A 24,490-nucleotide genomic window follows, 5' to 3' on the forward strand; every position below is an offset into this window, starting at 1 on the left:
CAGCACATTTGCATTCAAAGAACACCTGTTTAAACAGAGGAGGCTGAAGGTTGCTTTAAGATTCGGGAATGGTGGCACCCCAAAGGTTTCTGAACAAGTAGGGAAGAAGATGTTTGAGGGCAAAGTAAACCTACACACAACACTTCACACACACGTTACACCGTGACACAACTCCATCTTGCACCTTTCCTTCTTTTCTCAGCCTTTTCCATCCTTCACAGGTCTCTTGATCCGTCTTGGATGGGAAGACGGCAAGCACGTAAGAGATACCAGAGACTTGCAAAATTAAAAATAAGAGGTAAAAAGAGTACCAAGCTGGCCATCACAGAAGCCTTCCTGCCTGGAGCGTGATGGATAAAGTATCCAAAGGAGCAGGTGATGAAGGCAGGTGTTGGGCTGGGGCCCCGGGGGGTCAGGTGGGACGATGAAGAGGTCCGGTTCTCATTTTAGTCTTCAGCCTCTGGTCACTATCAGATTAGCATCATAGCATTGCCGGTTAAGCACTGGGCTGCTAACCACAAGGTCAGCAGTTCAAATCCACCGACTTACTCGGAGGGAGAAGGACACGGCTTTCGACTCCTGTAAAGATGTCTAGCCTCAGAAACCCTGAGTCTGCATGAGTTGGAATCGGCTATAAGGCAGTGGATGATCACTCACTTATAAAGCCGATAGAAAAAAGAAAATGGGGCTGGTGTGTGGGCGTGTGAGTGTGTGTGTGTGTGTGTGTGACTTGCAACCCATTTGAATTTATTTAGACAGAGATGGACATCAGCTAAAAACAAACAGATCCACAAAACAGAGCACCTTGTGCAAATGAGGCAGCATTTACATTCAGCAGAAATTCCTGCCAAGAGAAAATCACACACACACACACACACACACACACACACACACACACACACACACTCAAGCTTCAAGTGAGCCAAGCACAGAACATCTGAGTGTCGTTGAATAAATGTCGGCCTGCAAACTGAACCCACGATTTCCTTCCATGTTGCTTGCTGTCCCCTCATCCCTCCCATTTCTCGTCCTCCTATCTTTGGGGAGACAAGTGGACGCAGAGCAGGGGGGCGGGGTTCTGAGAGAGAAAGAACAAGGGGTAGAGAAAGGCAAGAGGAAGAAAAGGTTCTGGGGACACAGAGGATGTGTCCAGGAAATAAACGTTGGTTCAAAGAGTGTGAGAATGAAAGCCAGTGGAAGTAAGCTCGGGCTTTGAACCCGGCTTCCGAGTTCCTTGAGGGCAGAAACCCTATTCTCCCCTTCTCTCTGGGTCTAAGGATTTCTCACAAGGCTTCTGCGCTTAGAACACAAATGCTCTGGCGTGAAGTTCTAAGCCAAAGGAGAAAGAGAAAGCTTGGCCTGCCAGGGTTGAACTGTTCCCTTGTTCCTAGACCCCACGGCGAGGTCCCCTGGCTCTCTCCAAATGGGCACGCTCTGTACAAGGTTGCACCCCGTACAGCCTGGTTACAGCTAAAAATAAAAGTCTGCCCCCCTTCTCTTGGATTCTCTGCTCCTTTGGCTCTAATTTGACTCTGCCCCCTGCCTTGTGGTCATATGCTTTGGGTGCTCGGCTTCTACTTCTAGGACAAGAAGTACAACACCTGCCTTCTGGCCACCTCCGACCCAGCAGGAGGTGTCTCCTCGGGCTCAGGCACCCCTCTAGACACCAGACCTGGACAGGGCATGGGCTCTTCTGTACCTGAGCTGGGGGTGGGTGGTACATTGGGTTGTCAGCATTCTGTGTGTGTGGCTGGAGGTTGCCAGTAGAGACCTGTGAGGCCTCTGTTTGCAAATATCTCAACTGGAAGCTTTGAGACCCCTCTGCCACAGAGACCCCTACCCACCCACCCAGGCACCATCCAATCCAGCCATGGTGGGGAAGGGATCGGCACAGCCTATCGCCGAGTCTCAGGGGACCCGGACACAGTGAGCTCTTGCCCCTAGATCAAGGAGATGGGTCAGCCCAGAGACACTGAGCCCCAAGGCACCCTCTGTGGAAGTGGCAGCCATTGCCGCTGTCTCCCATCAGAGAAACCAGTAAGCCCTATTGCCCATCCCAGAGGCACCCAGGGCCTGGTGCTGCCCACTGCCCAGTGGCCCCTTAGCTCCCCCCAGGACTTGGCCTCTCTCTGGATGTAACAAAAAGCCACACGCACCATTTCTTGGAAGGTTCACACCGCCCCTACTTCTTTAACTGGGAGGTGGGGTCCACTTCTATCCCTAGACGGTTCAGTGTAATCATGGCCCCTAATTGTTTTCTGACTTCTCCAAGAAACCCTTCCGGAAGAGGCCTCGTGGCCTACAGGGGGAACAAACATCATCTACTGGGTGAGGATGGAGACTGCCTGCAAGTCGTGCTAGGGCACTCACTAGCTGGAGGGGCCGCTGCATACAGTCGAGGGCAGCTAAGCAAAGTCATGACCACACGGGGTTGCTTTATTCCAAGCACTTTTATCCTGCCAGATGCCACATGCTGGGGAGAAATCTACTCTGAGCACCTAGGAGTGAGAGAGGTGAGTTCAGGGCTTCAAAACTCACAACCAGTCCTGGCCACAGCTACTGTTAAAGAGAAGAGGGTGGGGCAGCGGAGCCCAATTTCCTCTAGTTGAACGCCAGGGGCAGACTTTGGGAACCAGGAGGAGAGGGAAGGGGCCCCGAGATACTGCACCCAAGCATGCCCCCAGAGCTGGCTGCCACTCTGAACTCGGACACATCTTTTGGCTGGCCACGGTCCTCTGGGACTCGAAGACCCAAGAGATGTCGAACGGTGTCAAAACACATAGCTCAGTTGCCTTCTCTGATCTCACCCTCTTCTCCTGGAATCTCCTACAATGCATCCTGACAGTGGACAGAGGCCTTAGTAAGAGATCACATCTCAATCTCCGCCCCCGCAGGGCACCAGTCCCCATAGCCTAATACCAGCGGTGTAGGGCACATATTCCTCCCCACGCCTACCTACCCGTTCTGCCATCATTACCTGAGGAGCAAGGCCAGACAGAGGACATCACTTGGGTGGTAGGGAAATGATTTGCCCTATTGCCTGTTACCAACAATGGGCCCCAATCCAACTATGCAGGAGAAATCACCTGTAACACTTCCGCGCCACCCCTTCTCTCCTTGTGGGACACCTCTTTCTCAACAACCCCGCCACCCCCACCCCCACCTCAGAGTATCCCTTCCGCCTGAGCTCTTGTCATCCCAACACTCCTGGCAGCCAGCCTACCACTGGGGGAGCTACAGCGATCCTTTTGTTTGGAAACTTTGTAAGCACACCGTGATAGGTGGGAGTCCACTGTCTGGTTAGAGCTACCACCTGGTCAAAGCAGAGAGCTCTTGGGCTGCAAGTTGGGTGGTAATCAACATAACAAAAGACCGCAGCCTACCGAGCACTGTTGTCCTCAGAGAAAGAACCACCGTGTTCTTCACATAGATTGGCCCTGGTTGACTGCCGTTCACAGCTTGAAATTTACCTCTCCAGGCTGCCTCTGACAGTCCTCAGGTATTCTTGTCAATGTCACTTAGCCCGTGAGAAAAGACAGGTGGCAGGGGTGGGAAGCCGGAGACCAATGGGATGTGGTAAGGGGAAGGTTTGTAAGGAGACAGAAATCAAGGGTCCTTTTGAGCTTATGAGGTCCTATGTCCCCACAAGATGCATCCATATGGCTCCACGCTCAATAAATTCCACAACAATCCACTAACTCTGGTGTCTTTTAATCCTCAACCAAAAAATGGAGGGTGCCGGGGCGGGTTGTGGTGAATAAGCACTACCTGCGATGCAATTATAAACCCACGATGTTGTTTGGGCAAAGCACAACAATTAAATGAGCACAGTTCTCGCTCGTAAATCAAAACAAGGTTCCATGCCCCTTCTGTGTCTCTTTCTGTCACTCGTCTCTGGGGTCCAGTTCCCCTTGTCTCCCTCCCTCTCTCTACCCACGTGTCTCTCCAGACTCCTCCCACTTACAGGTAAGCACCCTCTCTCCTGCCCCTCCATATGGAGCCGCTCAAGCCTGGGGCAGATGCCCATTTTTAAAGGCAATTGGGCTTCAATAAGAGGTCAAGGAACATAAAACTAAACCCTCTCTGGCTCTAGGCCCCGACCTCAGCTCCCCTGCCCCGCCTCCACTCCACCTCACCAAATTCATAGCCCTGAACACAACCCTAGTTTGAAGCCAAGGCGATCGTTCTCAAGTAAATCTAAGATTCAGCCACATGGATTCTTTTTGCAAGATACGGCCGCCCCCTCCACTAGAGCCCATCTCCAAATTCAGGCTTTCCCAACTCTCTTCATTCTGCAGGAGAGGTTGTTGGTTTGTAAGTGTGCCGCAGGCAACCCGATGGAGTTGGTAGGGTGCATTGGAATGGGAATAAAAGGCAGGGACGGTTCTGGATGCAAGGGGTCCAGGGGCTTGTGAGCAAGTGAAAAGTTCGCCCCTCCCCCTGAGACATCTCGAGAAAGGTAGGCCAGAAGAGATTCAGAACACATCTCCCGGAGGAGCCCGGGCCGGAGGTATCGCTGCTGTCTTGCTGGGACCAATACCAGCAGCGAGAGCTTTCGATTCAAACATCCCAGCATTTTTATCTGTGGGAGGGTGGCCCTGGCAAGGGAGGGATGGGAGCCACATGTTCCTCCCATAGACAACTCATCCAAAGGACACCCACTCTGTATGGCGATGGCCCCCCACACTAAGGTAGACGTTTGCGCATGAGCTAGGCAATGGATCCGTAGTTCCCCTCTTTGCCTGGCCAGTCCGACCCAGTCTTCTCAACCAATTCCAGTCAAAACAATATGGGGAAAACTCTCTAAAAAACTATAAAGAAAACAATTGAGGCTCTTAAGCCGAACATGAGGCCGAAGACAGACAGGGATGGGGTAGGGTGGCAAGCAGCGAGAAGTATGCCTAAACAAATGTGAGTTTGGGTGGGAGTGAGTTCTTCTCTTGATAATGCAGAGAGATCTGCTGGAGAAGCATCAAGGAGATAGCCCACTTTCCCTTGCAGTGTCTATGAAACCCGCTGCCTCTGATTACCCAGGACCCACTTCCTTGTGGATGGCATCTGCCTCCCCAGGATTCTTGGACAGCTGCAGTTCAGACACTGATGGCCTGTGCCCTTGTGTGGCTTTCCTGGGGCCAGACACCTCCTCCTTCTACCTCCTCCTTCCCTAGCCAAGTCTTGACCCAACTCATAAATGACCTTCCCCCTCCGGGTGTTCTGTTAAAACCCCCCAAACAATTAGTAAATGGATTCTTGGTTTTCTTTCATTGACTTGGGGTTAAAAATATTCGGTATGACTGAAGTGCCTACCTTCCTTAATATCTTATGCAAAGCAGTCAGGAGGCGAGCTAATTTCATTATAGAAGAACCCGTGTGCCTCTGGGAGGCAGCAGCGCACTGAAGGTAGAATGTGACACAAGTTCAAGGCCTCCAGGAAACAGGCCACAGGTGGCTCCCTTTGATAAACACGAGCTACTCAAGAGCATCTGCTCGGCCCAAAGGTCTTTTACAGAAAGCTGCATGTGTACACCACCGTGAATGCTCCATTATTTGGCAGAGCACCGTAGGGTCTTCCGTCCCCGTTTTCTCTAGTCTATGCCGCACCGCTCGCTAGCTAGGACCATTCTCAAGAATAAGACCGTGTCTTACTCCTCTTCCCATCCCCTAACCTGATGATGCCGTTGCACCTGCCCAGCTGCCCAGTGTTCTTTTTGTTTGGGCTTGGTTTTGTTTGAGCAAATAAAACTCATGCCAGCCCCTACCCTTCCTGACAGCTAAATGGCTGGTGCTTCCCTTGGTGGCACACTCAATCCTGCCATGTTGGCAGACCAATCGCCGCTGAAGACAGGAAGTGTCATTCCGGTGGTCGCAGCTCTTCCCACTGGCCAACCCGTGGCACCAACTCACTGTCCCCCACCCCCCAGGAGCCCGACCTGGGCCTTGGCGCCTTGCCTCTCTCTCCCCATCCCACACGTCTCCGGGGCTCCCTTGCTGACTCCCTGGGCTCACGCCCCAAGGCTTTCCCACACCGAATAAGGAGGACAGAAGAACAACTGATGCGTTTTGAGTCGTGCTGCTGCTGAAGAATATTCAAAGTGCCATGGACGGCCAACCAGACACATGGGTTTATCTCAGAAGAAGTACTTTCAGAGTGCTCCTTAGAGGCACCATGGCAAGGCTTCGTTCTCAGGGATCGTGGGCATGTTGTCAAGTAGAGACTAGACCCTGGAGAAAGAAGTCGTGCTTGGTTAAAGTAGAGGGGCCGCAAAGACGAGGAAAGCCCTCAGGGGGATGGGCAACAGTGGCTGCAGCAATGGGGCGAGAATAGGGATGACGGTGCCCACGGTGCGGCACTGGGCAGGGCTTCTTCCTGTTGCGTGTTGGGAGGTTGTGGGTCGGCATGGGCGCGAGGGCACCGAACAACAGCAACAACCCCTGTTCTCATCTCGTTTGCGTTCCTGGCTCCAGGTCAACTGTCTGGCACACTCCCAGGCCCACCCTCCTCCCCCACGCCATGCTCCTACGGCCCACTACAGACAACAAGTCTGCCACCCTCCTTGGACATATGCCCCCAACCCCTGCTCTTTGCACCACCCCCTCCCACTCCCCGCACTTCCCTGGAAACAGAAGCCCCGGCAGGAACCCCCAGGCAAACCACTTCTCTTGTCCTGGGTCTGGACTCTGCTTTGTTTCTCTGTTGGGACAGGCCCAGCCACAACCACCGCCGTCACCATGTCACCATGACCCTCTGGCACTGATCATTCGTTTAGGTGATGGCAGGGGACTGCTGTTCCCTATTTCCTTCTAGCCGACCCTACACTTGGGATTGGCCCTCATCCAGGAGATGCCCTGCCCTTCGCCCAGGCTTCTCCTCTATCAACCTTCCACAAGACAAAGGCACCTGCTACGTGGCGGCGGCACACACACACACACCTTCTTGCATGGTCAAGAGGAATGGAGATGAGTTAAGTGGGATGGGTCTGTCCTGGAAGAGGTTTGTTGCTTACAAAACTAGGGCTCCTTTTGGCTAATCTTTTCAAGGAAGGAGAGGGCCAGGGGTGCAGGTCTCCAACAACCAGATAGGCTCAATTGTCTGGGATGATTCTACTTTCTTTGCTGTTTTATTCTGTTCCTAGAGGGAATGTCTACCTTGGGCTTTCCTGCAGACACACGTTTCTACATCTCAAACGCCTTGTCAGATTCCCACACAACTCCAAGAGCATTTTTAACCACCCCTTCTCCTTCCTCCAATCATGACTGAGAGGAGGCGGCCTTTGGATAAGCAGCTGTTTGTCATTCCTGAGGCAGCCTGGGTCCAGGATGCCTCTCCCTGGGGCAGCGCCATGCCGGCGCTCATGTTCTGCTAGGCTCGCTCTCACCCACGGGGATGTCAACTTGGCTTTGCTGGTCGGGCATCATTCTTGGTTTCTTCCCATGTGAGGCCTCAGCAGTGCTTTAGATGGCAGGGGGTTGCCTGCAGCGTGCTCCACGTCCTACTGTGCCCCTTCCGCCATCCCCCTTCTAATGCCCTACAGATAGCCAGGCTTCCTGGGCACACTCTTCCCGGTCTTTGCCAGAAGAGTTTCCTGACCTATTCATTGCATTTCGTAAGTGGGATGCAAGCTCATTATATTTTCTAGAGCTGCGGGCATGCACGCCTTTTCTAGGGAATCATGAAATGTTTTTAGCATTACCACTTAGTGGCCTTGGCTGGAGGCCGGGATCAAGTGGGCAGGACTGAGCGAGCAGCACTCCTCCAGAGCCCACTTTGGATCCTACTGCACGCATGGCCAGAGCCAACAGAGGCTGATGAGGGCCAAGCCTGGACAGCCCTCATAATCTCTTCTGCCCCATCATCGGCTTAAGGTCCATCCCTGAGTGATTGGGAGGCTAGAGGGGCTGACCTGCAAGTCCATCCATCTTTTGAACATCGCCCATTCCCTGGCTGGTCCCAGGCCCCATGAGCCCACACACTCCTCAGAGTTTCTAGTCTCTGTAGGCTCCTGCTCAATTTCCCCGCAACTACCTGGGAAGGAAACAGCGTGTTTTCCCTTTGCACAGTGCCTGGTACATAGTAAGCACTCAGTAAATGTCAGCTATAAATAATGTAAAGGCCAAAGCCCCAATGAGCTTGCATCTTCGTTGTCAGAGCAGACAGCGATGGGAAGGTGGTGACAGGGAGCTGAATTCTCGGCGCACGTGAACCATCATCTAATATCTCTGACCTAGAGAGAGTCTCCACACACAGGTTAAGCAGGCAGCAATTGCCCCTTTAAAAACGGGCAATTTATGACCGAAGCTAACGCTCCCTCCTCACATTCATCTTGTGGCTTGGCCATGAGGATCCTAATTGGACAAGTGCTGTCCACGGGAGGAGGCGAGGCTGGAGAAGTGTGTCCAGCCAGTGGGGCACGATTTCACAAGATACGGGTCCTCATGCCAAGGGACAGAAAGAGATGAGCAGCTGAGGATGTGCCCCCAGAGCCAAGAATTAATTCTGCTGCCTCAGACCCACGATTGCTACCTTGCCCCCTCCTCCTCCTCAAGTTGTTCCAGCACAGAAGGGTTGGAACATTGCCTCCTTTTTCTGAGACCAGGTTTCCAACTGGTTCTCTAGCCCTGCTTGGCTGGGCACAAGCTTTGAGCCTGTGCCGGAGATTTGCCGTGCTACGTGCCCTAGAGGGTGGAGCACGAAGCCACAGTCACGTACAGGTGAAACCGTGGACCTTCTTCCTCCCCCCTTTGAGCATCACCAAGGCCCCCAAGCATCACCCTCCGGCCCCCAGAGGACGCCTTCGCATAAACTGACTCCTCTGGCTACCCATCATCTCCTAAGGCTCTTTCCATCTCAGTGCCGTCTCAGCGTGCCTTGTGATTGGCCCAGCCAAGTTTGGCAGAAACCAAACCAAGTTGGGTTCGAGACACCTTACAAAAGACCTGGAACGTCAAGGTAAAGAATTGGGGCTGGGAGCACTGACAGGAGTTTGAGCTGGGAGTTGCATTACCTAGCCAGACCTGCGCCTCAGGCCGTGGTGCTGGGCAGGCTGGATGAGGGGGGAAGACAGCCCCAAGAGAGCGCCAGGGAGGCAGACCCTGCCCACACGGACCCAGATAACTGCTGCCAGACTAAGAGGGTAGTCGTCGAGAAGGTCAGGGGAGAAGCCATGTAAGAGGCGGTTCGTAAGAATTGCGTAGACTGGGAATGTGTAGGGGGAAAACCAAACAATTGCGTTTTCTAAGTCTGTTTTAGAGTGAAAGTGTTCAGGATCATGAGGAGGAAGGGGGCCAACACCTGGCGCCCGGAGAACACGAAAACAAACATGCAAACAACGGAACAATAACTCACTCTGAGGGCTTCTCAGGGAGTGCAGAGCCCCGGTCCGAACCTAGGTCAGCTGGGCCCCCAAGTCCTTACCCTTTGAGTAAGCAGCGTTTCTCTAAGTTAGGGACGCCACGGGGAGGAGGTAAAAGGGAGGAGGAGAGGGGGAAGAGACTGGCTGTGAGCTTGTCAGCAGCGAGAGCATTCCAGCCAGCAGTTAGAAATGTGCGCGAGGATCCTTAGAAATAGGAAAACTCCGGAAGCTAACGGGGCGTTCATTCACAGAGCGGCCGGGGTGGACTCCTTGGGCGGGAGCCGATCTCTAGAGCAGAAGACCGAGCTCAGGGGAGAAAGCACAGGCTGGAACCTTGAAGAATATGCTCCGTGTGGGAGCTCGTGAAGCAGTGCAAGGGCGCGCCAGGGGCACAGGGGTGAGGACGTGTGCTACCTGAAAGGCCAACGGGTCAAGGCCACCCACCACGCCGGGGGCGAAAGAGGGTGGGGGGCAGTCTGCTCCTGTAAAGGGTCAAACCAAACCCAACGCAGTCGGCTGCCGCTGGGCTGATGGTGGAAGTTGACCACCACCTCGCTCTTCGTGGAATAGCTGACGGACTCGGACCACCAGCTTTTCTGTTAGCAGCCTCGTTCTTCATAAAAATTATACAGCCTTGGGAACTCGATGGGGCTGTCCTACTGCATCAGAGCCTACTTGGCGGCTAGAGCTTTTTGGTTGGTTCATTTTTGTTGGGGGGGGGGGCGTGGAGTGCAGGGGACAGGGGCGGGGCGGGTGTGAAGCCAAAAAAGAAGCCAAGGGAATGAAAAGAGCACCAGGAGAGAGGGTCATGTACAGCTGGACCCCAAGGAGGACAGTGGGAAAATCCTAGAAGAGAAGTGATCCTCTTCAGACACTAGCAAGGGTCGAAGAGGCCGAGTAGAACCGCCCTGGTACCGCGTCGTCAGACTCCATCAGAGGGCGGCAGCAGAGCCAGGGCCACCGCAAGGGTGGTCTCTTCTTTGGAGAAGGTTTACAATAAGAGAAAGAGCAAAGGCCTGAGGAAAGTGGGTTGAGGAAGGGAGGAAGGCTTCTCTCTGGACAAGTCACATGTAATCACTAGACGCTCAAGGAGCGAAAAATCAACCACCCCCACCCCTGACAAAGTATTGGTCCTGGAACGGGCGCACTTCAGGGACAACCGCCTCTCAACCCTTTCAAAGGCCAACTCCTTTGCAACCCCCGCTGACCTGTAAGAGTGCAGACAGTCCTCCAGTTCCTAAGTGTGTCTTTAAGTCGAATGTGTAAGTAAATCGAGACAGGTTCATGCGGTGCTGAGTTAGCCTTTTGCTTACAGCAGCTCTGGTGGTGCTGTGGGCTAAGCATTGGACTGCTAACCACAAGGCCAGCAGTTCAAAACCACCAACTGCTGCATGGAAGAAAGAAGCAGGTGCCTGCTCCTGTAAAGATTCAGTCTGGGTAGCCCCCTAACAAAGGGTTGCTAGAAGCAGGAATTGCCCCGAAGGCAATGGGTTTGCTTTGCTCGTGGGCTTTTCTTAGTTTGCAATAAAGCCAAAGAGGCCAGCTGCCGGCACAGCAAAGGAAGGGGATTGAATGAAGACTTGGTGGTGAGGATGGTCGGGCTGGTTTCAATCACTCTTGTGAGGGCAGATTTACGTAACAAGTAAACCCAAAGTTTATCATCCCAACCTGCCTGTAATCAACCGCTCATCCTACGATAAACTATTTCTGAAAAGCAAGCATCTCACCGGCCTTTCCTCCCATCTCTGCCTGCGGCAGTGGGGATGGCTCCAAACGAGATGCAGAGGGGCCTGGTGGAGCCAGAGAAACCTATGGAATCCTTTGGGATATTTTCATCAACTGGCGAACCATTATCTCATGTGTTCAGGGACAGTCTGCCACTGGGCGTCTGTCCATCTCTGCAGCCTTTGCGTCCGGACAGGGCTGACAGGGAGGACAGAGGTAAGCCCGAGAAGAAAGCCCTTTTTTCTCAGGGTTGCTCCACATTGCCTTAATTCCCTTGTTTCTGTGCAGACGGGACACCTTCTCCTACCTCGCACAAATGAGCATGGGGCTGTGGGGTCTTGTCCACGTACTTAAGGATGGGGAGAAAGGTCAAGGGCTTTCTTCCGTGTGGGAGAAGAAGCTTTTTCCTCAAGAGAAGCTATTTTCTCATCACTCACAGATCTCATCCCCAAATACCAGTTCTCTGTGCTGTGTAGGGGAACATGCTGGGGAGAGCTCAGATTGAGTGCCCCGAAGGCAACCGTGGTCTTGAGTGGGCTTTGCCCTGGGAGCAAGGATGAAAGAGGCGAGTGGCAGACAAGATCTTCCGTGTTGGGGGAACCAGCCCTTGGGGATCTAAAGCGGGGTTGGAACCGCTCTGTCGGCTCTGGACACTTGCACCGTTATTTTAAACCTGAAATTAGCCAGTCTGAACTAAAACCCCTATTGAACGAGCCAGCTGAGACCAGACTCCATGAGGTTAAGTCATGTGATTTCTAAGGGGAATCTACGTCTTCAAATCAAATATTGTTGCCCCTCGCCAGGGAGAATGTGCTGTAAGTCCTTGATGCCAAAGAATGTCTGATTTTATTGTATAATGAAAGTAGAATAATTGAGCTACTTGTTCATTACAAAGATCTCTAGCTGAATACTCAAAATTCTTCAGGGGCTGAGTGGGCTTGGAGTGAATGAACAACGTTCTTCTTAAACATTTTAATTTTGAGGTAGAGCACAACATCTACAATAGCATATTTTGTGAAGTGCTACGACTTACTTTTGACTTCGAGCGGACTGGGGATTATTCCCTGTTGGCAACAAACTTCCTGGAATATGTAGGGCCCTTTCCTTGGTTGCCCTGCATCCTCAACAAGCCTGTGATCTTTAGTTTGGGGCCACCCACAGCTAGGCAGAGTCCAAAGAATAAGAGCAACTCGAGCCAAAGCATTTGCAAAGGAGTTCAGACTTAGCTTCATACCCAGCCACTTCCATCTCAGTTCCCATGATGATCTTCTGTTAGGTCCCTCAGCCTACTGCCACTCTCTGATGGCCCGCATGCCCAACTGCCCTGTTTCAAAGTACCTGAAATACCCACTTTCTCCCAGGAGCTTGGGAGCCCCCTGAGAGCAGAGATTATGTTTGGGGGGGGGGTTCTCCAGTCCCCCCCCAAAAGTACACACGCAGCCAAAGACTTTACACCTTGAGACTCTGAGGAGGCCTTGATATTGGGTCTAGGAAAATGAGAGTCAGGAGCCCAAGACTTGGCTCTGGAATGAAAATGGAAAAACCAAGGTCAATCTCAGAAAGAACTTTCCCCGGCCCTTTGGGCATCACTGAGACCACAGCCTCGGCATCTTTCCCATTTCCTGGGGAGATGGAACAAAATACAGCTGACTAAGGCTGGCCCCGGCCAGCGTGCCCTGTCCGCAAGCTGTCATCATCATGTTAGTTAGTTAGCAGCAGCAGCAGCAGCAGCAGCGGCGTGCTTGGGGAGTGGAGAGGGGAGAAAAGAAAGAAGTGATAGGAAAATGTGGTCAGACCAAGACAGGCAGATGAGACACCTTTCCAGGGGCTGTGGATGCTAATGCTGTGGAGGTCACAGGTCCAACCAAGGAAAGGCCCCTGCAGCCCGTTGATAGCTTAGAGTTTTGGTTTTGCCTTGACTTTTCAATGACTTTAATTATTTTTTTAAAAAGTGGTGTCGGAATCTCTCCTCCACTACCACTGTCAGGTAGCCTGGATAGGGACTAAGGGGGGGTGGGGGGTGGGGGGTGGGAGGTGTCTCCCTAATGGCTGCCTAGGGCCACAACAAAGGGGTTGTAAAGAAACCAGGCACATTAATTAGACACCTATGGAAAGATCCAAACTGAGCATGCTCAGACACAAGACCCCTAGGCCCAGGTGGGAGGCACACCTGGGCGTACAGACTAGGCCCAGCCACACGACATCACCCAGGTGTGCTTAAACTCAGCCGATGAGGTCGGCAAATACCTTCAACCATACCTCCCAGCCAGCAGGAGGAGATGAGGGGCCTGCCGCGAGAAGGCCAGGCCTCTTTGACTCCTCTTGTTCTGGTGGGTGTGCTCTTGCAGAGGGTGGGGGTGCACACACACTGCCCAGGCCCTGGGCCCCGAGCTCCCTCTCAGGGTGCTGCTCTTTGGGGATTCCCTGCTCATTCCCGGGAATTTCCTGTAAATACTTGAACTTCCCTTTTCCTCATAAAAGTCTCTTGGATTTACAAAAGTGCTTCTGCTGCGTGAATTCTTTCAGTGTGGTGAAGAAATGAGGTATTGCCACCCCAGAAACCTAACACCGCTACACCATCCATTGAAAGAAATGATTGAGGTCCATTCTTTATTCACCCCGAATTGCTGTTTTAAGTCCGGTTGAAGGGGAAGTGTTTTGGACTCTTCGCTTAGAATTTAAAAAGCCACTGCCTATGGGTTGAATGTTGAAGTCAGAGATTTCTGTAAGGCCCAGTTTAAAAATGAGTGGGGGAGGCAGATCTCTCATGAATTAGGTAAGGGTTTACATATCAGATCATCATTTTTACATTCACTATTTTAAATAACTTATCAAACTTCCTCATGGCTGGCTCTGTTCCCTACCCCCCCTCCTCCCCAGACCTTGATTTACCCTACCCCCTACCCCACCCCCTCCACCACCACCCAAGTCCTTCTTGTGGTATATTTATCTTCCCCTTCAACAAAGCTAACGCCTATCTTCCCTCTAGCCGAATTGCTTGCCTGCCCCACCCCGGTAAAAGCCAGGCCATTTTGACCTATTTCCCCACGAACCCAGCAACAATGTCTGTGGACATGTCCCTGCAGAGGACCCAGTGGTGGGAACTGAAGTTCTAGGAATCCCAGAACCTCAGACCTGGAAGGAAACTTAGGCTTCAATTTTGTCATCGAGTCCGGCTGATTCAATCGGATGCCCTCTCAGAGGAAGTGCCGTAGCCTCAAAGACCTCAACCACCTCCCTTCCCCATCGCACGGGCCTCCAGCCCTAGTATTATGTCCACCTCCACTTCCAAAATAAACATCAACCAAGCCAAACTAGGGTGGCCTTGGCTCAGCCTACTAGGTTGACCAGAGGCATAGAGAGAGCCCCGTGGAATAAACAGCATATTCTATTCATGGTGTTTGCCTCCTTTATTTCCTTCCTTCTACAGCCTCACACTGCCCTCCAAGAGGACCTCTCTTCTGCTGGCCCTGGGGTCAGTCCCAAGACCCGGCTCTCTTCCCCTCGGTCTCCACGAGCTCATCCCAGGCTTCCCTGCCATCTTGCTCCGGCCTCTGTTTTCCCTCTCATCTCCCAGTTCTAATGTCCATTCCCGGCACATCCTTTGGTCTCTAGTGAAGCCCATTTGGCCTAATAGTCACCAATCCTGGCACTAAAATTCTCATAGTAGCCATTGGTGCGCTTAACGATCAGAAATGGCAAGAAAGAAAAAAACACACACACCGCTCCTGGAGGACACTGCGTGGGCTGGAGAGGACTAACAAGTATATGGCATTGTGACTCCCAACATCCTGGAGACGGGGAGGGGAGGGGAGAATTTGGGCCACTCTGAGAAATGTAGGACCCAGGAAAGCTTCACAGAGAAGACATTTGAGCTGACCTTGAAACGTGAATTGCAGGCAGAGCCAAGGACCTTCCGAATCAGCTCCCTGCCCCTACTCATAGAACTGAGCTAGAGAGGAGAACCACATTGAGATCCGGGGGGCCATGCGAGTACTCGCTGGGGATCACTTCCAACTGAAACGGCCATGGGCTTGGGGTTCTGTGACGAGGCTGTCTGTCCACTGACTATAAACTGAAATGTCATGCCCAACTACCATTGAAATGTTACTTTCATTTGGGCTTGGCTCAACAAATTATCTTTTCTAAAGTTTGTAGGATAAAGTTTGACAGAGCCCATGCCGTGAAACGTAATGTGCATGAAACTGTCATTTTAATGTGGCCAAAGGACACGTTCCACAAGTTATGTTGACTCTCTTTGCAGTACTGAAACATAGGAATGATGATTCAACAACTCCAGGGTGCCTGCCCATGCTTCTGCCATATAGCTATCTGTCCAAGGCTGGGAAAAATAAAGCACCTTCTCGGATGTCTGCCACCAACTCCTGTTTTCAAAATTCTTGGGTACCATTGAAATCAACAGAAAGAAACCCAGAAACATTTGATCAGTCTTTGTGGAAAGAGCGTTCATATGAGGCTAGGAAGCAGTTGCCTAGGGAGGAGGAAACAATGCCGTCGATGGGGCTACATTCAAGTAATACCTTTTTGAGCAATGCTCCGCACAATCCTTCCATGCCTATCCGTCATGTCTAGCCTTTGCCTCTGAAACCCTGAATCCCTCTTTCTTGGGACCTCTGAGCATTGGTTGGTTGATGACTCCAAACTTCTCCACTGCTAATAATCATTGTCCCCACCACCACCACCTCCCCACCCCACCTTGAGCTGCTGCTGAGAAGTGACTGGCAGGGCCAGGGGAAGCGAAGGAGGAGGACCTGGGGCTGCGGCGAGAATTCCTTCAGTAGCAAAACACTCTTTCCTTCACCTCGGCAAAGGACGCCCAGAGCAGGCAGCAGGTGTGAGTCTGCTAGGGGCTTCTGCGAGGGCCTTAGCCTTTTCTACCACACGGCACTTCGCAGAGAGGTGAGAGGCCCCCTGCCAAGACAGAGGAAGAGACCCTTTCTCCCAAGCTCCCATGGGCTCCTTTTTTCAGTTTTCGACTGCAGCTTCTGTCTCATGGACAGCTGGGCTTCCTGCCATCCCCAGAGCTCCTTCTGGTCCCAGCCTTACATGGAATTCTGTTGAGCAAATAAAAATGCCCTTATCCCCCCCCACCTTCCCCCACCCCTCCCCCGGCCCCTCCAACAAGACAAAGGAGATTCATTCATAGGAACTGCTGCCCTGCTTGCTTGCTGTTCAGGTCTCTGCGCCCAACAGCCAGACATGCTGTTGACCCTCAAAGAAAAAGACTTTATTGCCCATTCTCATGACCCAGTTGGCCATTTGCTAGCCAGGATCATCCAAGAATTTTGACATTTGTCTTTCCTCCCCTACTCCTGCCTCCATGACTCTTAGTGGCTCTTGGGGCAGAGCTTTCCCGAAAGTGGCCTTTGATTAGATCAGCTGGAGAGCAGAAAAAATGGGCCAGGTGGTCAGGGCTGTCTGGCCACAGCTGCTCAGAGCCAGCATCTGGGGACCTGACAGTTCCTTTTCAAAGACAGGCTCGCAAGGAGCCCTTTTCTTGCATTTCCCCACCCATGAAGCAACCTCAATGAAATGCCTCTTTCCAGCAATTTAACGGCTAAAAAATAGGTGCCACCTTCTGGCCTATGGGAGCCTCAAGGGCCAACAACCTTGCATTCACTTGGAGTCGACAGCCAATCGAGGTAGATAAGACTTCTGGTAACATGCCCTATTGGCTGTAGGAGTTTAGGAGTGCTGCCAACTAAATGGCCATTGATCCAGTGGGAGGAATGTTGACTTCCAACAGGACTGTGGAAGGTTCTACGGAGGAGGTGGCATTTGATCTGGGTCTGGAAGAGAGACGGAATTATACCAGGCAGAGATGGAACTGGCACAAACTGTCTCCACGTGAAGGCAAGCCAATCGGAGCAGTCCAGAGGATGGAGAATTAGCTGGCCAGGTTGGGTCAGGAGGCCCAGACCAAGCCACCAGGAATATGCTCAACTCCTCCTGTTTGTCTACCAGCTCCACACCAGGGGTTCCTGAGTCATCAGGAAATACCGAGCCCAATTTGATCAAAACATTTCAACCCCTTTATTCATTTAAAAAAAAAGCCCTGGTGGTACTGTGGGTTAAGTATTGGGCTGCTAATCAGAAGGTCAGTGGTTCAAACCCACCAATTACTCTTCAGGAGGAAGATGAAGCTATCTGTTCCCAAAAAGATTCAGAGGGTGAGAAACTGTCTGGAGATGTTCTACTCTGTCCTATAGGGTCGCTATGAGTCACAGGCAGCTTGAGAGAGTTCAAGGGGGTTGGCTTTGGGTTCATAAAAACCCACAGAAAGCTTCAAGGAATAAGAGACCCTAAGAAATCCTTAAAAGAGAAGGTAGCTCATGATCCCAATTCAATTTACTCCTCATCTTCGGACTTTGGAGTCTTCCAATGAGTGAGTGAGTGAGTGCTCTGTGCTTAAACCACAAGCCTCGCCACCTTTTTAAGAAGGACTCCAAACAGCCTAGTACCTTGCTGAGTCATTGGCAGCAAAATCTTTCCAGAAATTTTTTTTCTGTTTTCTCTCTTGTTTTGATCCAGGAGATTATCTGGGGCAACATCTGGCAAAGTGCAGTAGAGAGAGGTGCGAGCCCCTGGGGGAAATATTGGATCCAACTGACTTCCCCCCTTCCTTGCACCCTTGACAATGGTCAAGACAGAGAGTTTCAGAAAGAAGACCCAGAGTACCCAACACCAACTCCTCTTCCGGCCCTCCTATAAAAGCAGCCTTTCCCCTGAACAGTCTTCCTCTTCTGGGCTACTTGTATGGCACCAGTGTTCTGGGACCCCTGTTCATCCCATCACCCCCAAAAATGAAAAACAAGAGCAGGGTAGACTGAGTTGGGGTGTGATCAAAGAAACAGTGGGAAAAAGAAAGCAGCAAGAGAAAGGAACGGAATGTTGAACACAGGGGTTGGGGAGCGGAGACTCTCCACTCTGGGGAGAACAACGCAGCCAGCTCAAGGGGGTAGGGAAGTGAGCCGGAGAGAAATCCGGTCCCAAAAAACCTGGGGCCGTGGGGTTTTTTTGGCAAAGAACCATTTTGCCAAAGAGTCATTTGGGCACAAAAATGGGAAAGTCAGACTTGATTTTTTTCAGAGACCCACTGCTGGCAGGCAGACGTTACACAGGTTGGGTCTGGAGGCTGAGCAAACAAAAATACCAGTGAGAGAAAAACCCCTAAAAGATCATTTTCACTGGACTCCGTGATAGCGCCTTTATACCGCGTCTCCCCTCGCTGCTATCCTGAGATTATTTGTACGTGTCTGTGGATCAGACACTAGCGTAAAACCGAGTTAGTACAAAGTTTCCTCCTTTGCATGAGCGGACAGTTTCGCTTTCTTGGTCTTGACTTGACCAGAAGTAGAGTTTACCTAATTCTAGATGCAGGGCTCTCCCTCCAAGACCCGGGTGCTGTGTCCAGAGTCAGGTGTATAAAAAGTAAAGAGAAAAATGAAGGGCCCCGCCTAGGGCTCAGGGGCCACCCCCTGAAAGCTAACCCCACGTTGGCCGGCCTTCCACACCTTTCCTTCCTCCTCTGGCCCGAAGCAAGCTGTTGCTCTTGGGCAGGACTCTTCTGCTCTCCGTTTTCTTTAAAGGATTAGATCTGATTTGGCTGCTCATTGGATTTCCACAACTGTTATCCCACGTCTGCCCGGCTTTGCGGGTCACCTTGGGAATGACCAGTCAGCTGTTAATATTTGTTTCTTTTTCTCCTTGGGCATTTGTACAGAGATATTTAAAGAGTTGGGTGGTGATTTCTCAGACAGGGAAATCCCACCCCACCCCGAAAAATAACGTGCGGTCGTCACAAAATAACGTCTATAGCTTGAAAACAGCAGCAGAGAGGAAAGAATTGGGGTGTAGACTTCTTGATTAAGTCTCTCCCTTTCATCCGTGTATTGTCATCAGGGCCCCCTCCTTTCTGGGCCGCTTCCTGGTTCTTACCAAGTATATGGCCATCCCACTGCCACCTAATGTTCTTTCTCACAACTATCTGCCTAAATACTGTCTGAAATATGTGTCCCATCTAAGTTGCTCTGATAGAAGTGAACTAAACACTAAACTGAAGCTAATGAGAATTCGAAGTGAACAATCCTGCCCTTATTGACGTGCTAGGGTCCCATCTCACTCTCTATTGTGAAAGATCATTATACAACTTGAGAGGTTTCATCAAGAGACCTTGTCTAAGGCCAGGAGTGCACCCTTGTCTCCTCTCAGAATCATAGACTCATAGAACGACCACAGGGCTGCAGGTAGGCCCCAATACCCTCAGAGAGCACTTGTCAAATCCAAGCCTGAATTTTCAAATTTTAGCCATATCTCCCTAGAACCAATGGCCTATTTTCATCTGAGAAACAGATGGGATTTTTTTTTTAAAAAAGAAGAAGAAGAAGAAGAAACCAAAGTGTCTTCAGAAATCTGACTGGCAACTGTTAACCAGAATTTCTTGGGCCTCTTTCCCACACTTTCACTACACCCTCACCCCCGACAGATCACAGCCTTAGATTGAAGGTGTTCTCTACCAAAGTTAGCACCCCCTCCCATCGCGGCCCCGTGGAGAGTCTCCTGGCATCTTCTGATGTACAGCTCAGGCCATCCTTAATGCTCAGGCGGTTCCTTTTTCTCTTCTGGGGAGTCATTTGGCTTTGAAATTGCCTTGGCACTTTCTATCATTGGACAGTAAGCTTTTTGAGGGCAGGATCCATGTCTGATTCATCTCTGGGTCCCCTCCAGGAGCAAGTCCCAGTGGGCTCTTATAGGAAGCAGGCAGAAATAACTGAAGAATGGGGGGAGGTTCTAACTTTGACCTGCCACACTCCAGCTGGCAGTGGATGGGGAGGTACTTTGATGGGGAATTTATTCCCCTTTTCCTAAGGCTAGCTATTCCCTTTTCCTTCTCCTCACCCTAACCCATTCCCAAAGAACCTGTCTCTCCCACAGTTTTCAGGTAACTGTCGCTGGAGGAGAGACTAAATAACTTCAGCTGTTAACTGTTTAGAATGTTGCTGTTCCCAGGATCCTCTGTGCTGAATGGTGGGGGATGGGGGGTTCTGGATAAGGGAGAGGAGTCTGAAAGAGGTGGGGGTGAGGAACCTTCACGCCCCACTGGCAGGTAACTCCTGTTAGCAGGACTTGGGCATGCCAGTCTGTGCAAAGGAGAATTTCAGAGGTGGGTTATTTCTGATACCCTTTTAAATCACCACCCCTTAGTAGTCTCAGCTACTTTCCTCCTCTTTCTGCCCAGGCTTTTCAAAATATATATGTCCTGGCACATGATAGTCCCTTAGATAAGTAGTAATTATGATCAGTATCATCATTGCTAATAAGTGCGAAACACAAACAGCAGATACACATGTTATATTCAAAGCAAGTACCAGTCCAGCTACCATTAAGTCAATTCTGATTCATAACAACCACATGTGTATCAGAATAAAGGGGGCTCCATAGGGTTTTAAATAACTGGCTTTTGGGAAGCATCTGACCAAGCCTTTCTTCCAAAGCACCTCTAGGTGAACTCAAAGGACCAAACTTTCCACTAGCAGCCATTAGCAAAGAACCTTCATTATTAGTACTGCCTAAGGCCTCTCAAATCAACACTGTGGAGAAGTACACCTTGCCCAATCTCAACACACCAGTGCTGAGAGAGGCCAAATAGAAGATTTAGGTGGGCTCTGTGATGAAGAGGTTCCAAAGGAAAATGTCAGGCTGCGGTTGGAAGACCCCTGCCTCCTTGGTTATGGAAACGGCCTGGGTACATCGAGCGGCTGGACACAGAAAATGGCCAATGACTGAAGAGATGGCCGCGCTAGGAGACCGAGAATGAAGTGGCTGGAGAGCAAGAGCGAGAATGGTGAGTTGTGATTGCAAGTGTTGGTAGGTCAGTACGAGAAAATGTCCTCCTGGTCCCTGAAGCGCCCAGGCTGAGGGCAGGGGGTGAGAATGGACCCTCCAAAGTGGAATGGGCGGGATGAACGATGTGGCACGGGGGCAGTGAGATGAGGGGAGGGGCTCGTGTTGGTAAGTGGGTCTTAACCCTTCTGAGTTCATCAGGTGAAACAGAAAAAGCCAGAAAGATAAGGCCCCGAAATTACAGGATGGGAGAAATTGAAGTCAGTAGAAACCTCAACTGTGTGTGCTCTGAGCGCATGTTTGTGTAAAATAAATACTACGGTTGTAGTCATTTAGTTCATCATTTCAAAAATTAAACTTAAAAAAAATTTTTTTTTTGGGGGGGGAGCTTGGGAGACATGTCCGTTGCTTGATACAAACAAAATAAGTTCCTGCTTAGTTTCTATCCTTGGTGCTGGATTTCCACAAGCCACAAGCGCTTTCTTGGTCAGGAAAGTATGAGGGAAACCATCATGTTCTCCTGTTTCACCTCCCCTTACCTGCCAGCTAGGCAGCGAGTCTTGCCACATCTTATTATCTAATAACATGTCGCATGCTCCTCCCAGCCTCACTAAGCTAGAGCTTCCGGCCGAGTTCTGAAGGGGGGGGTGCCCAGTACCTTCTTTGGTGAGGCATTGGACAGCGCTAACGACAAGCTCAGTACTTCGAAACTGCCAGCCACACTCGGGGGGAGAAAGATGAAGCTCTCTACTCGCATAGAGACAGACCATCTCGGAAACCCAAGGGGCAGTTCTACTCGGTCCTACAGGGTCACTGTGAATCAGAACCAACTCGACAGTGGTAAGGGAGGCAAAGCTCACCCACCGCCCCCAGTCAAGTTAACAAGGGTTTGCAGTTGGTGGGGAGTTTGTGGAGAAAGGTAGGTTTTCATCTTTCTACTTTCTGTCGCTTCCAAATCCTTCTTCCATAGATAATTGTTTTGTTGGCTTAAAAGAAAGAAAAGTAGATTGGAGATGATGGGATGATCGTTCTTAGAAAGCCTTTGAAGAGAATCTCTTTAAAACGTGACATTCCTAGCGACTGACTGTAATAGATCTCAGAGTAGCTTTCCAGAGAAACTCATCAACATGGTAATCAGGGTGGTTTTTTTGTATTTTGTAAATGGGTGAGAAGCAACTTTACAAGATGAACTTTGGGGTTGCATTGCAAAATAGAGAGCTCACGATCCCACATCAAATAGCTACTCCTCCTTTCCACATAAGACATCCTCTGCGAGTACCAACTCTTCAGTGCAAGACAGGAAAATGTGATTTTTAAATCACATTTAAATCACATTTAATGCCCTAGAAGAGGATTGTCAGGGGACACACTGTGTCATTTGACTAGGAAAATCTTAGCCAGCAGGGAATGATGGAGAATAACGACATGCTGTTATCATGGTCTCGAATCAGAATAGACAACACATGGACTGCTAACCCCTAGTCTCTCCACGGCTCATTTCCAGGTCTCCATGTTCTGAGCGAGTAGATGACTTATGTTCCCAGGGTGCTCTCCGCCGGACTGCGACTGGGCCTTTTACCCATTGATCTAGCCTTGACCGAGCTCCTAGAACATGCCCACCTTTATTGTGTTGTGATTACAGAAATGGGCACGGCAGTGGCTCTGTTCGGGAAAGACTTTGGACCTAGGAGTAGAGTCGACTGACCAGTCAAGCCAACCAATCACTGACACAGAGGCTTGTAGAAGACGCAGAAGACGCTAGATCCTAAGCCTACTTGGTGGGAGCGGTGGGAGAAAATGAAGGAGGGGGTTCCACAGACATGGACACTTACAGAGTCATCAGATAAGCTGGAAGGAGGATGTGAGAGGAGCTGGGAATGGGAGAGCCAGGGAGGAAATCTAAGGGGCCAAATCAGGAGATGTCATCAGGAGGGACTGGCCCCTGGAGAAGGACGTCATGCTTGGTGTAGAGCAGCAGTTCTCAAGCTGTGGGTCACGACCCATTTGGGGATTTAATGGCCTTTCACAGGGGTCACCTAAGACCATCAGAAAACACATATTTCCAATGGTCTTAGGAACCGAGACAATGACACCCTCTGTCCGTCTCCAGGAGGGTCTGCCCACATGCACATATGCCCACCTACGAATACCCAGCGTGAAGACTGTTACCCATGCTACACCATGCTTCAAGACAAAATGTCATTTATTTGTCATTAGAAATCAATATTTCACAATATATAATTACATATTGTTTTTGTGATGAATCACTATGCTTTCATTATGTCCCATGTGTAACAATGAAAATACATCCTGCAGATCAGATATTTACATTATGATTTCTAACCATAGCAGAATTAAAGTGATGAAGTAGCAACAAAAATAATTTCATGGTTGCGGGGGTCACCACAACATGAACCTGTATTAAAGGGTGGCGGCATGAGGAAGGTTGAGAACCACTGGTGTCGAGAGTTAGTAAAAAAGAGGAATGAGATGGATTGCCAGTGACTGCAGCAATGGGCTCAAACATAGGAATGCTTGTGAGGGGGCTGCAGGATTGGATGGTGATTCGTCCTGTTGGACACGGGGTGGCTCTGAGTTGGTACTGACTCGATGGAGAGGGGAACGCTGGCTCAAGGAAGATGAAGGGAGTCATTTGGGATCCATAAAGAGTATCGTAGAGACCAAGAGCTCCAGTCCCTGATGTACATGGCTATCCAGTCCCCCTCCCTTTGAGAGGGACCTATGAAGATAATGACATTTCACTCATGGAATCATGTTATATTATGTAGCAGAAGGAATTTTGCTAATTAAGGTTCCTAATAAGTTGATTAGGAACAATCATGATCCTGGGTGGACTTGACCTAATCAGGAGCACCCTTTAAAGAGGCCATGGCCATCCCAGAAACCAGAGTGATACAAAGTGGCCGAGAAGCTTTCCCGTTGGCCCTGAAGAAGCAGCCCCCATGCTGTGGCAAGGACCACATGACAAAGAATAGCAGGTAGCCTCTGGGACCCAAGGCCTACGTTCACATTGGATCTGAATTCTGCCAACAAGCTTTGCTCTTGGAAGAGGATCCAAGACCTCCGGCTACACTACAGACCCAGTTGATGCCTTGATTTCAACCCGAGGAGACCTCGAACATAAGAGCATCTAGCCCATACCTGGATTCTCAATCCTCGTGAAACCGTAACTTGGGCTATTTTGAGCCAATACAAACCAAACCAAACTTACTGCTACTGAGTTGATCCCAATTTATAGCAACCATGCAGAACGAAGCAGAACAGTCTCTGTGGGTTGCTGAGACTGTAACTCTTGGCAGCAGTAGAATGTCTCATCTGCCTGGGAATTTGCTACTGAAATCCCGTGAACCGATTGCCATCCGGTTGCTGCTGACTCATCATAGACACCCTAGGATAACCCTACAACATGGAGCAGACCCACTCCATAGGGTTTGCAAATCTATGCAGATACATCTTGCCAGGTCTTTCTCCAGCAGAGCAACTAGTGGGTTGAAGCCAGCTACCTTTAAATTAGCAGCTGAACACCTAAC

The sequence above is a fragment of the Echinops telfairi genome, unplaced genomic scaffold (genome assembly GCF_000313985.2).
Source record: "Echinops telfairi isolate 266 unplaced genomic scaffold, ASM31398v2 ScPeMD7_8;HRSCAF=38, whole genome shotgun sequence".
Lineage (NCBI taxonomy): Eukaryota > Metazoa > Chordata > Mammalia > Afrosoricida > Tenrecidae > Echinops > Echinops telfairi.